This window comes from Semicossyphus pulcher, unplaced genomic scaffold, assembly GCF_022749685.1.
Source record: "Semicossyphus pulcher isolate SPU_LCO1_2020_fin unplaced genomic scaffold, fSemPul1.0.p SCAF_5, whole genome shotgun sequence".
NCBI classification, from domain to species: domain Eukaryota; kingdom Metazoa; phylum Chordata; class Actinopteri; order Labriformes; family Labridae; genus Semicossyphus; species Semicossyphus pulcher.
In genome coordinates, this window is record NW_027211726.1 from 12,789,466 (window position 1) to 12,802,225 (window position 12,760).

The 12,760-nt window shown below is 41.9% G+C and overlaps 1 protein-coding gene across 1 annotated transcript in view; it reads left to right on the forward strand.

Annotated features, from left to right (window-relative positions):
* The first annotated feature begins 1,084 nt into the window (after positions 1-1,084).
* ptk2aa (protein tyrosine kinase 2aa) overlaps positions 1,085-12,760 on the forward strand; it is a 69,837-nt gene continuing 58,161 nt past the window's right edge. Inside the window, exon 1 of the mRNA XM_069681162.1 lies at positions 1,085-1,259. The gene's annotated coding sequence lies outside the window, so the exon portion shown is untranslated. The remainder of the gene's footprint in view (positions 1,260-12,760) is intronic.

Consider the following 12,760-nt stretch of genomic DNA (forward strand, 5'->3'; position numbering starts at 1 on the left):
CGGCAACTGCCCAATAACTTGTTATTATGTGTTATTTGATAAGTTGCACATGTATTTAGGGATCTGCACCAACTCATCTACTATAACAGCAAAAATGGGACATTTTGTCTGACCCAATGTTGTGGCCCGAGCCTTTAAGAAGACCGGCTGTGTCCTAAAACAGTTCAACAATCTACTCATTAAGATATAGTCATAAAAATAAGGCCCAATTTTACGTGCTGCAACACTACAGTGATGTAGACATGTACTCATCAATACCTTATAGGCTACATTATTCTGAGTACTGTCACTTTGGGGAGGCTACTTTAAGTCAGTGGTGGAATAAGTATTCAATAATTTTCTTATGTAAAAGTCACAACATCACAGTGAAAAACATTTCTTTCCAAGTTAGAGTCTTGCATTCAAAAGCAAAATTCAAAAGTACTTGAATATTATTGGTAAATGGTGTAATGTTATTGTTAAAGCTGAGTAAAGTAAAGCTATTGTAGTACTTCATATGCTTTTTGTTTTTATTTTTTATTTATTCAAGTTATCATATGTTTTGTATGTAAAATCCAACTTTGAAAAGTAACAAGGAACTACAGCTCTTCTGCAAAAGAAGGGAAATACAAAGATAGAGGTATAAAGATGCATACAGGGGAATTGCTCAAGTAAACAAGTACTGACAAATTGTGTTTAAGAAAAGTAATTGGGTAAATGTTCCTTTCCACCACTCCTTTAAGTATACTTTGATGCTAATATTTAGTTTATTGTACTATAGCCCATCTTGAATATATGCTAATATTAGGCTACTTCATCACTACTTTAAATTAAGTGAAATATCGTGTTTATTTGATGAAGATAAAATAGTGCGTAAAGTACTGGGCTTCTACTGTCACTTCTCTAACTATAGTATAATAGTCTTATTATAACATATAAAGTAGCTTTACATTCATTCATTCATCCATCCATTCATTCATGGGTTGCTGTTTGCTTTGCCCGAGGCGAGGCTTTCCTCAGAGGGAGTAGCTCGCTCCCGCTCCCTCTCCGCGTCGCTCCCTGCAGCAGCCATATTGGAATGCTGGATGTGGAGAGGGGAAGCAGGAACAGGCGACGAGACGAAAGGGAGAGAGGGGAGATAGGCAGGAGCGAAAAAAACCCTTACTGTAACTGCTCCTGGCTCTTCAACTAAAATAACGGATTATATACCAACTTTTAACAGCTTCTCCCACCGGTAAAGTCTACTTAAACCCCTCGGACGTCCCCTGGAACAAGTCAACGTAAGTGATGTTGTGTTTTGGGGATTATTTCAAGAGCTAAAAGAAAGTACGGGATGCGGTTGGTTTAGAACGTTCGTCTTGACTGGTTGGCGTTAGCTGCTTCCTCACCTAGTTTTAGAGCCACTGAAATGTCTGTTCACTTTTATTAGAATTGGAAAACAGCCGATAAGTTAGTTATCTTTACAGCACGATAAGTATGACGTAGTTTTTTTCTTTAGGTAACTTGAAAAGCAGTTGAATAGAAGAGAAAGCTCCTGCCACAAAACTCGTCGCCACAGTCACATGGAGTGAATGTAGAATAACGTCAACTCGAACGTACGTTAAATAAGTTCACCGCTTTAACCTACATTTAGCTGCTGAATTTCTACCTCAAGTAATTGCACTTGTGTCATGGATTCTATGTTGTGTGTTACCTTGATTTGGTGTCAGAAACATCTGAACTTACTGATTTGCTTCTCTTCTATCTTAATGGATCAGTTTTGACTATTTTCCATGCGGTTAAATATTCATTGGTTCTACCTTCATATCTGGATGCTTTGCTGCTTTTCTTAGTTTAATATTATTTTAAGATGAATACCTTTGGGCTTCAGGCTGTTTGTAAGAGAAAACAAGACATCAAAGCCATCTCCAAGATCTCTCAGAACTTCTGACCTTTAGTAGCACTTATTCCACTAATCAACTCCACAGTAACTAGGGATGCACAATATTTTCCACCAATACAACAACGGTTAAATTATGCCTAAATGCTGGATGTTTCCCTAAAAACAACAAATAAATATGGCAATTTGTACACAACCTAATTTTAAGTAGTTTTCTTATATTGCGCAGTGACTGTGTACATTTTAAAAAGCACTGTATTATGTTATTTCTGCATCTGCCAGTGGGCCACAACAATAGTGCTTCTTTCCCACCAAAATTAGCACGTTGACGCAGGTTTTTCAGACCCGGGAAGACCCGCTCATAGATGCCGATTGTTTCTTTTTCCATTGCCAGTGAAGTATACTCCTACCGACATCACAAACGTGCCCCGAAACAGGGTTAGTAAACAGTGAAGATGTTATTGTATCTATTACTCATTCAGTCTGTGTATCAAACTCGGCACCGACAAATTTGGAACGATGTTCCAGCGCTGCTTGGACGGAGACGGGCGGAATTTGTAGCTGAGATGACAAGGAGTCGCAGATCGGAGCTGAGGTGATACATACTCGGGTCTACTGCAGAGTCATTTGACCCGGGTCTGAATGCTGATTGTAGCCTTTCCCACTAAGCAAAAAAGCCGGGTGTTAGCGGGTTTTTTGACCCATGGGAAAGGGGCTTCAGAGTAGGCATGTTATCAATTCCACAATAGGGGAGCCTTGATGTCCTCTGCAATTAGGTGGAAAAAACGTGTCTTATATATCGGCATCAAAATTCTCAAAAAGGTTTGGAAAATATCGGCATATCGGATATCATGCATCCTGCAACAGTAAGTTCTTTGGTCGCATGCTAACGCTAACGAGCAGTTCATTCATATTTCCTTGCATGTTGAATTAAAGTTCCCTAAAAATGGCTTCACTAAATCTTAAACATCAGAATAGTTATACTGACAAAGTGGTCACTTAAAATTGTAATATAATCAAAACCAAGTGAAACATGTCAGAAAAATGCTGCTATGTGTTCTGCATATTCCCAACAGTTAAAGGTTACTGGAGCCTGATTTGCCTCCTCTTCATATTCCACATCTAAGAAAATGCTAATGAAGTGCGCTATCCTGAGGCCACTGATGCTTCAGAGCCAGAGTAAATTAATAGGAGTGATGTTCTGCACACTTATATTTCAACCTTAAGCAGCAGATTGTATGCTGATGTTATCAAAGCCTGCAATGTTTCTGAAAGGTCATGGTTTATGGATGCAACCTGCATATGACATAGGCTATAATCTCCTTGGCATTTCCAATTTAGCTAACGAGGCTCGCACTGCTGATTAGCACAACCACTTGATAGGCTTGTATGCATTGCATCTGGCTGCATGCATTCAGCTCACTTAGTATTACAAAGAGCTACACCACATGCAGAGCTACTTTTTTCCAGTAGTCTTTGATGGTGTTGGCAGCAACATCATGCCGTTTTTACAGTTGACAACAAGCAACCTTTGGGTGTGTTCAATATAAAGTTATTTCGATTTGACTGAGGTAAAAAAAAAATTGGCTAACTGGCCCTTTAATTTGGCTTCATAGGACCTAACTGAATACCATGTAATTCATCATCTTGAGTGGGAACATGTTGCCCTAAGGCATCTTTGATCAATCAAATGTATCTCTTGCTAGCCCAGGCCTGTAGCACGTACAGTATGTCCCACCATTTAATGAATTCCTCACCAGCCTCTCTACCTACATACCTGCCTACCTGCACACACTCTGCCTGAACACTTCTTCAGCTAGCTAAAAATATATTGAGCTAGTTGCATAAGAATGGCAGCGAAAAGTAGTTGGATACTGTTAGCGATGACAAGGATGCACTGCAGTCTCTTCCGTCCCTCTTCTCTTCCCAATGCTCCCTCTTGGACTCATTCTGCGTCCGAAGTGAGGATGCAGTGTGTGTTCTTGAGTGGCTTTGGCAGTTTTATCTTTAAATACTTGCAAAATCTAGCTTACTCTTGCTCGGCTTCTCCAAAGTTGTGAGCGAGAAAAACAGAACTACAATATTTTGCTTCGATTTGGGTAACGCCTTTGTGCCTCTCCATCTATCGTACTTTCTCAGCCCATCCGCTTGCAGCAGATGGCTGTTCACCGATGAGTCTGGTCCTGCTTCAGGTTTCTGCCTGTTAAAGGAAACCTTTCACTTGCCACTGTTGCCAATAACTTGCTCTTGTGTCTCTTTTCCAGATTCCATCCATTTGAAAAGTTACTCCCCTCTTTCTTGACACGACTCATCCTGCGGCGGGTCAACAGCAGGCTAATACAGGCGTGGCAGTGTTGTGTGTGTGTGTGTGTGTGTGTGTGCTTATGTTTCTGTGTGTGTGTGTGTAAATTGCAGAGCAGTGCAGGAGGCCTGTATTTATAGAAACACTTGACTACACTCAGAGATCTTACAGGAGCAATCTGTTACAGTGCAGAGAACTCGGCTCTTTGCGGTCTGTTTTCTTTTGGTCTTTCCTGCCAGCGTGTGCTGTGTTGTGGTCCGATTAATAAACTTTTTTTATTCTTTGTAGTCCACTGCTATGTATTCTGCTCAAGTTTATGCTATTCTAGACCGAGATGGAAAAACTGCAGAGAGAGAAAAGAGGGTAACAAAGGCAGCAGTTTATGTCTAGATTGCAGTATGTGGTGTGACTTATAATGACTCCAACTAGTGAGAGCAATATGGAGGTAAAGACGTCCTAAACAAGAGAGTGTGTGTGTCTGTAATATGTGAGGAATTCATGATACCAAATGAAGTTATTTGTCTTGGAGGGAAAACAACGACTCTACTTTTCAGTTTTTCAAAATAAGTTGGTTGCTGTTTTCCAAGCAAACATGGTGGCCATTTTTCCCCCAGTGATTGGCTACTTCAGACTCGCTGTGTAAACAAACACGTGCAGCTGTTTTCTCACATCTTGCATAAATGTATGAATGCGGTTTGCAGACTCACCTTCGGGAATGGGGGAAAATGGCTGTCTTTTACCCCTTTCCCACTGAAATAAGCACGTTGACGGAGGTTTTTCAGACCCGCTTATAGATGCCGATTGTCTCTTTTCCCATTGCCAGTGAAGTGTACTCCTGTCGGTCTCTTTTCTGCTGCGCCACCGTCTCTACATCACAAACGCACCGCATCTGTTACTCATTCATTCGGTTTATCAAACTCGGCACGACAAATTTGGAACGATGTTCGAGCGCTGCTTGGACGGAGATGTAGCTAAGATGACAAGGACTTGCAGAAGTTACCGGAAAGGGGGCGGAGATTAGCATATCGAAGTTTTGTGTTCCCATCAATGCCGATCGGAGCCGAGGCGATAATTACCCGGGTCTACTGCAGAGTCATTTGACCCGGGTCTGAATGCCAACTGTAGCCTTTCCCATTAAGCAAAAAAGCCGACTGTTAGCGTGTTTTTTGACCAATGGGAAAGGGGCTTTTGTTTCGCACCTGTGACTTAATTTGGAAGCATGACTAACCGTGTGTGTTTGTGTAAGTGCACATATATGTCTATAAATTCATCTTCCGTGGGACTAATCCCCCTGCATCCTCCTGCATGTGGTTTCAGCTGCGACGGAAAAGGACTGTGTGTATGTGTGTTTAGGAGACTGAATGAACGTCCATTCCCTTTGCTTCTGGATTGGCTGCATTCAGGAAGCAGCCCCCCCAACACACAAACACACACACACAAACACACACACATGCACAAAGTAACTCACTGTACATCCTAAAGCATGCTGCGTCCCCCAGGAGCTGAGAGGAAAACGCCTTCTTCCTCCAAGCCGCAGAAACACTACTCGGACCTCTCAGAGTGTTTATGTGTGTGTTGGTTTGTCCGTGTGTACCTGTGTGTGTTTGTGCATGCTTGTTTGTGGTACTCTGATAATTACTGCAATTACCCAAGATCAGTAAACACTGTCTCCGTTTTATTTCAGTTGGGAATATCTTTGTACTCGTTATAACTTGATTTAGCGATATGCTTGTTCACTCTTGCTGTTGCGTTCGTGCGTTTGCTCATTGTGGTGGAACTTTAAATATAACAATAGTAGCCGGAAGGTGGACACCTGTGTGTATTTGTTGTTTAAGACAGAGTCCTGCTTTTTTCATTAGAGCTGAAAAATAAAATCATAAAAGGCATATTTGTAATATTATACTATATTAGTAAAGTTTTCCTTTTTTCTATCAAGCAGCAAAAAAGTAGTAGTTTGAGTTTAGTTGCTTTACTTAGCATGGTACATGCTATTGCACATGCGCACATAGTGATGTCAATGCAAACACAATATATCGTGCAGCCCTTCTTAGTATTGGTATATGTCGGCCGATAATTTTTTTTTTTTTAAAAGTAGTGTAGATGGCATAGTAGGTTTAAGGTAAGGCTACAAAAACCCTCATTGACAAACACAAACAAACAAACACAATTATTGCTGATATATTTTACTCCCCTGCCCAGTTAGTGTCAGTTCAGCCCCCATAGACTCTTAATCCTTATACTAGCCTTCATTAGAGTAATATTTTACCTGTAAAGATGACTGCACACAACCCGGACAATAGCTGTGTCCCAATCCAGGGGCTGCAGCCTTTGAAGGAGGCGGTCCACGGAGATGCTCCATTCGTAGCCTGTGTAGACAGCTGAAGCCGAACTGAAATGAGACAGTCCGGTCTACACTTGCGTCACCAAACGCCGCTCCTGTCGCATAGCAACAGGTAGCTAGCGGGCTAACTTGCTAGCATAGCTGACGTCACGTAACTTAACCTCTTATTTTAAAGATAATTTGTTTCAAGGGCCCTTAAGTTTTCTTAAACATGTGTATCTCTTTATAGCTTTTCGTTTGACTTGAAACCAAAAACGTTGACTTTTTAAAGTTTATTCCTCGGCCGTTTAAAAGTCAAATACGGTGGGCCACGAAAGATGCACCCGATGGATCCTTCGCGGCCGGGGAAACAGAGGACGCATTTGTCGGCCGCATCTGAAAGAGCCTTGGAATTGGGACAGCCTTCGACGCGTTTCTGTGACGCAATCGGCTTTCAAATACGGCCATCCAAGGCTGCGGCCGCTGGATTGGGGCACAGCTAATGCCCAACTCACCTCAACATTCTAAAGTCGGCAGTTGCTGGATGCATTCTTTAAAATGTTCCGGAAAACCAACTGCCAGCTCCACACTGCCCCGACGTTAGCTGACAGGACAGACTTTTGTTGCCTACTTTTTCTTATTTAAGTTTTTGCTTTATTTCACATGGACGAAGGTCGTGTGTTATGATGTTCCGCACACGAGTATAGGCTAGTTGTCAAGGGAACGCACTCTCATAATGTTGCGGTTTGTTGGGAAAAGGTGCACATTGGTCCCACTTTCCACAACTCCACCAAACCCGACTGGACATGTCAAACTCCATCCGACAAACACACACTGTCGGCGCACACTGACCCAACAGTTGGAGTTGGTCGGCGTTTGTCTGGGCAGTGAGCAGCCACCTTGAGACCCATTGTTAAATGCTATTGTTCATCATCCGATTTTCTCACACTCATTAAAAGTAGTTTGCAGCTTGGTCATAGTTCAGTTATAAAACCCCAGTGAACCAACGAGTGCTTCTCCTGTCTGGCTGATGTCAGTACTATCAAGCAAAGAGGCAGTCGCACTGGAGGACAGTAGAGGAGGTTATAGCAGTGTCTTGGTTTAGAAGCAGAGCTGGCTTCTCTTAGCAACTTACCTTGAAGGATCAGATTAGCCTACAGACACATGTAGTGCTGCCCTCCCTTGTGCTGTTGGACGTCTCATTTCCAATCGCCTTTCTCCACATCAATCATCACATATTTTGTAGTTCTTCTTCAATCCCCGACATTCATTACGCTGTTGCCATTAAGGGTGCTAATTTCACAACATTACTGTTAGCCTCATTCATATTTAATCATTTAAAGAAAGGTTAGCCCTGTATCATGATCTGTATCAGCTCTGCTACTCTTCTTATTAAGCAGATCGGCTTGCGGCTAAAACGTAATAAATCCGTATTAAGTACTCTGTGTGATATTACAGCTCAGTGTTTCCACTATTTTTTCTATTTTTCCAGTCACGTTGGGCTGCTGTCTAACACTTATCTCTGGCTTTATCTTACAAGAATAAAAAATAGTTCCACACAGCGAGGTATCAGTATTTCAGACTTGGGAAAAGAGAGCACTGGTATGGGCTCAGTGCTGGATATAAGCAGTGAGAATGACCTCAGGTGTTAGAAACTGTATTCCATAAGACGCATGAGTTTCATTCATTAGCTTTTCCTAATACAGTTGTGTAGATGGTCCGCTGTGCAGCGAAGCACTCCTACTGTGCGCACTGAAATCTGCTACAATGGCAGGAAATGACATCATAGTTAATGACTTGTCCCTCCTTGGGGCATGCACACACAAGGACACACTCACGCACACACCCCCACACACTTACAAGGGAGCTACCTTCGGTCATGCAGGTCACTGGTGCAACTTGTCAGCTAGTGATGAATGGAAGTGGAAATTTATATATATGTGTGTGTGTGTGTGTGTGTGTGTGTGTGTGTGTGTGTGTGTGTATTAGACTTCGTCCTTGACTCAACCAAAATGAAGCAACAAACTAATGACTGCTATCTTGTTCCCTCAGTTTTTCAAAGCGTAGCAGCGACTGAACTGCAGTCTAGAAAAGAACAATTACAACCACAGATATTGTAAATAAGTTGCCTCTCTCTCTCTCTCTCTGTGCGTGTGTGTGTGTGTGTGTGTGTGTGTGTGTGTCTCGTGTCTGAGCGGGCAGTCGGTGTAATTACATCGCAGTGAGTCACAGAGGGAGAGAGAGAAAGAAGTAATTGTTGGGCTTTGTCATATAGACACAGACAGAAAAGAGGTGGGAGGAGGAGAAAACTTTGTGGAGAAAAGAGAGAGAAAAACAGAAATAGAAGGATGAAGCATGAAGATGGGGTGAAGGAGAGAAAGTCCCAGTATGCACTAAATCCCTTTCCACATGAACACTTCATCTTTGTACCTGATATAGAAAATGTGTTGTTACCCACTGCATGTGAATCTTAGCTGTATATGGCAGTGTTTGTCGGGGCTCCTACTGTGTACTTATATTGGTGGAAATGGTGGTACCATGGTTAATGGAATAATTCAACATATTGGGAAAATATGCTAAACAGCTTTCTTTCCACAAGTTAGATAAGAAGCCATGGTCTCTGTATGCTAAATAAGAAGCTACTACCAGGAGCTGATTAGCTAAGCTTAGCATAAAGTCTGGAAACAGAAGCCACTTTTACACTGCCAGTTCGACGCAGAATTATTGCGCCTCTGTTACGCCTCATCTAAAACGCACAGAGGCGGAATGGTGGGGCGGTATCGGAGGTAGTAACAAATACCCCTTTTCAACCAAAATGAGCGCGTTGACGTGGGTTTTTCAGACCCGCTACTAATTGCCGATTGTCTCTTTTCCCATTGCCAGTGGAGTATACTCCTTTTTCTGCTGCGTCACCATCTGACATCACACACGCGCCTGAAACAGGGTTCTTCCCCTCGGATCAGAAGAAGCTCTTTCACCTCGCTGTCATGCCAGTGTTGCTGCATCTTGCACGAAAGAAAGGAACAAATCTGCCTTTGTATGTTCTTCTGTATTTACGCTCCAGCAGCCGGAACTTCAATGCACGTCATAGCATCGCGCCGGAAAGAGATTAGCACGTCGACCCGGGTTTTGTGTTCCAATTGGAGCCGAGGCGATTTTGACCCGGGTCTCAATGCTGATATTCACCTGCTGGGTGTTAGCGGGTTTTTTTGACCAGTGGGAAAAGGGCTGGGGCGTAAGAGAAGCAAAACGGCGTCAGTGCAAACAGTGGAACAGCGCCGTGTGTGTATGTGAAGCATGCCGTGTTTGTTTACACCTTGCGCACATTTGCTTCGCAATGCCGGAACTGTTAATAGACAAATAAATAGGCTTTATGCCAGCTTTGCTTGGTGCAATTGTAAATTCGCAAAGGCGCTATTATGGCGGAGCTTCGTTACGGCGCTGTAGCGGAATTGCGATGTAAAATGGGCTAGGGAAACAGCTAGCCTGCTTTGTTGGCATGTAACAATCTACCTACCAGCACTTTAAAGCTCACAGATTAATGTTGTATCTAATTTGTTTTCAATACAAAGTGTAAGGAACACTTGAACTCTCCCGAAAAAGTTGCGACTTTGCTGGTATTGGGTAAAAGTGTTTCTAAAATGTTCTTCAGACATTTTTTGTACATATTAATAAACAAGATTACAAGACATGATTCTCACGACACCAACTGGAATGAATGCCACAGCAAGTTGGTTAAATTCTTAAATGTTTACTAAATAATTGACATCATAGCTCTGCTATTTATCCAGGTACCCTATGTTGCAATGTTTGAACACAATGAAGAAACATTGACTGATAACTGATTGCGTACACAAGTATAGCGTGACTGGTTTCTAGGTTTAAACTGGTCATGAAGTATTTAAGTTAAACAAGCCAAGTACTTTACTGAGACAAAGAGAGAAAGAGAGAGAGAGAGAATGAGACCAAAGCCACCATCAATGTCTGCTTGTCCAATCATATGACCTCATCTCTTCATTCACGCACAACCACACACTGACAAAAACACACAGTCATCATAGATCACATGGAAACACATGCACAGATCAGCAGTGAAACACCTGGATACGAGCCGTAGGTATGACATCACGCAGTAGTCTCCTACCATAAACCAGTGTTGCTGAGCTCAGACGTGTGTATAATGGCACAGTGTCTGTCTGCCTGTGTGTAAATGTGTCTGTGTGATTAGTCACCAGCAGCAGACACACTCCTGTAACAAAGGTTCATTGAAGAACAGTGTCGAGGCTCTCTGTCTGTCTTTTTCTTTCTGTCCTTGTCTAAAGAGCATGCCGAGTGACTGCAGAGAGGTTGAACTATGTGAAAACATCACTTGGAAATGTACTGCCACTAGGGGGCGATGTTAACACATAAAGTCAACAAGGACAGAAAGGAGGGAGAGAGATAGAGGGTCGGCGCTTAGACCCACCTTCTGAATGAGAGTCAGAATATACCAGCGGCTGTGTGTGTGTGTGTGTGTGTGTGTGTGTGTGTTTGTGTGACATCTTGGCCTACTAATCCAGTGGCCCATTAATCTGCTTTACTCCTGAGCAACTCCGAGCTTGTCGTTCTGTTTGCTTACTTGTGAGAGAGAAATAGAGAGCTTGCCTCTGTCCTGGTATCAAGTTGCGAGTGTTTTGATGGCACTTTTTGTGGTCCATATCTGCAGGCACAAACAGTGGAAACAGGCCATGGATGGGACAGATCCAGAGACAGATTTCTGCCTTTGGGAGAAGACTATATGGAAAGCCCTTTGAGCATTTATTCAATCTCCTTGATATCAAGCGTCAGTCTCCTATTCTAGTTCAGTCTTTGACAGCACTAGTTCACTAGTTAAACGGCAAAAGCCTTACTAGTTAACTAGAAGACAGCAAAAGCTCTGACATGTTTACAAATAAGGGCCAAAATATCTCCTAGATATACTAGTGAGCGATATTTTGACATCACTAGTTAACTAGTAAGGCTAAAATGTTTACTAGTTAAACAGTAACGACCTACACGTCCACTAGTAACACTAGGTAGGGCCATTTTGACTTTACTAGCTAACTCATGAGGTTCAAAATGTTTACTAGTTAACCAGTAAGAGCTAGAATCGCCACTAGTCACACTGGTGATGGCTTAAGGACCTTACTAGTTAACTAGTGAGGCTTGAAATGTTCACTAGTTAACAAGTAACATCCAAAAGCATGCTAGTAACACTAGTGAGTTCTTTTTTTTTTCTACCTTACTGGTCAACTAGTGAGTTTCATAAAGACATACTAGTTAACTAATAGGGGCAAAAATGTCACTCGTAATACTAGTTGGGGTCTTATTGACTTTACTAGTTAACTAATAAGGCTCAAAAGTAGTAGTACTACTAGTGAAAGCCAAAATGCTCACTAGTTACACTAGTTGCTGTAAATGCTAATGAATAGGTGTGAAAGGGACATAAACTGAGCCTTCCTATTGGCTCTCCAGACAAAATAACTTCTAGTTACACTAGTAATGGCTTTTTTTGAGCCCCACTGGTTAGCTAGTAAGGTTAAAAACGCCTTCACTAGTGTTACTGGTGGATATTTTGGCTCTTACAAGTTAACTTGTAAACATTTTAAGCCTCACTAGTTAACCTTTTAAGGTCAAAATTGCCTTCACTAGTGCTGCCCTGACTACTAGTGAATCTTTTTGAAACTCCCTAGTTTACTAGTAAGGTAATTTTGGCTCGTACTAGAATACTAGTCAAAAAAATTGAACTAGACTAGTTAGCTAGTCTTCTGTTACTCAAGACAAAGATGAAGTCTGAAGATTTTGACCAGTGTTTTATTTTGTGCACTGCCCTGGTCTCGGATATAAATGAGTCTAGGATTCAGTGAACAGTTGAATATACAAGAAGCACCTGAGATATCTGATGGTGAACATATTTAGTTCTGATTGTTTCACCACATATTGGGGTCATTAAAAGTGCATTGACAAGTCTGTTATTTTGCTGCACGTCTGTCACACAATGAAATAAAACTATAATCCCTCACATTTATTTCAGTGTTTTTCATGTAGTTTTTATGAATTATATGAAGTAAGAAGCTGTCATGGTTTGAGAAAATAGATTGAAAACTACTCTGCATTGAAATATTAGTACACTTTAGCATGAGCGTACTTCCCTCCATAGCGCAGCATGTGATTTGATTGCACTGTAATGTGATTAAATTTGCGCCACTTCCATAACAAAATCAGTGGAACAATTGTCTGTTATTCCTCGTGTCTGGAATTT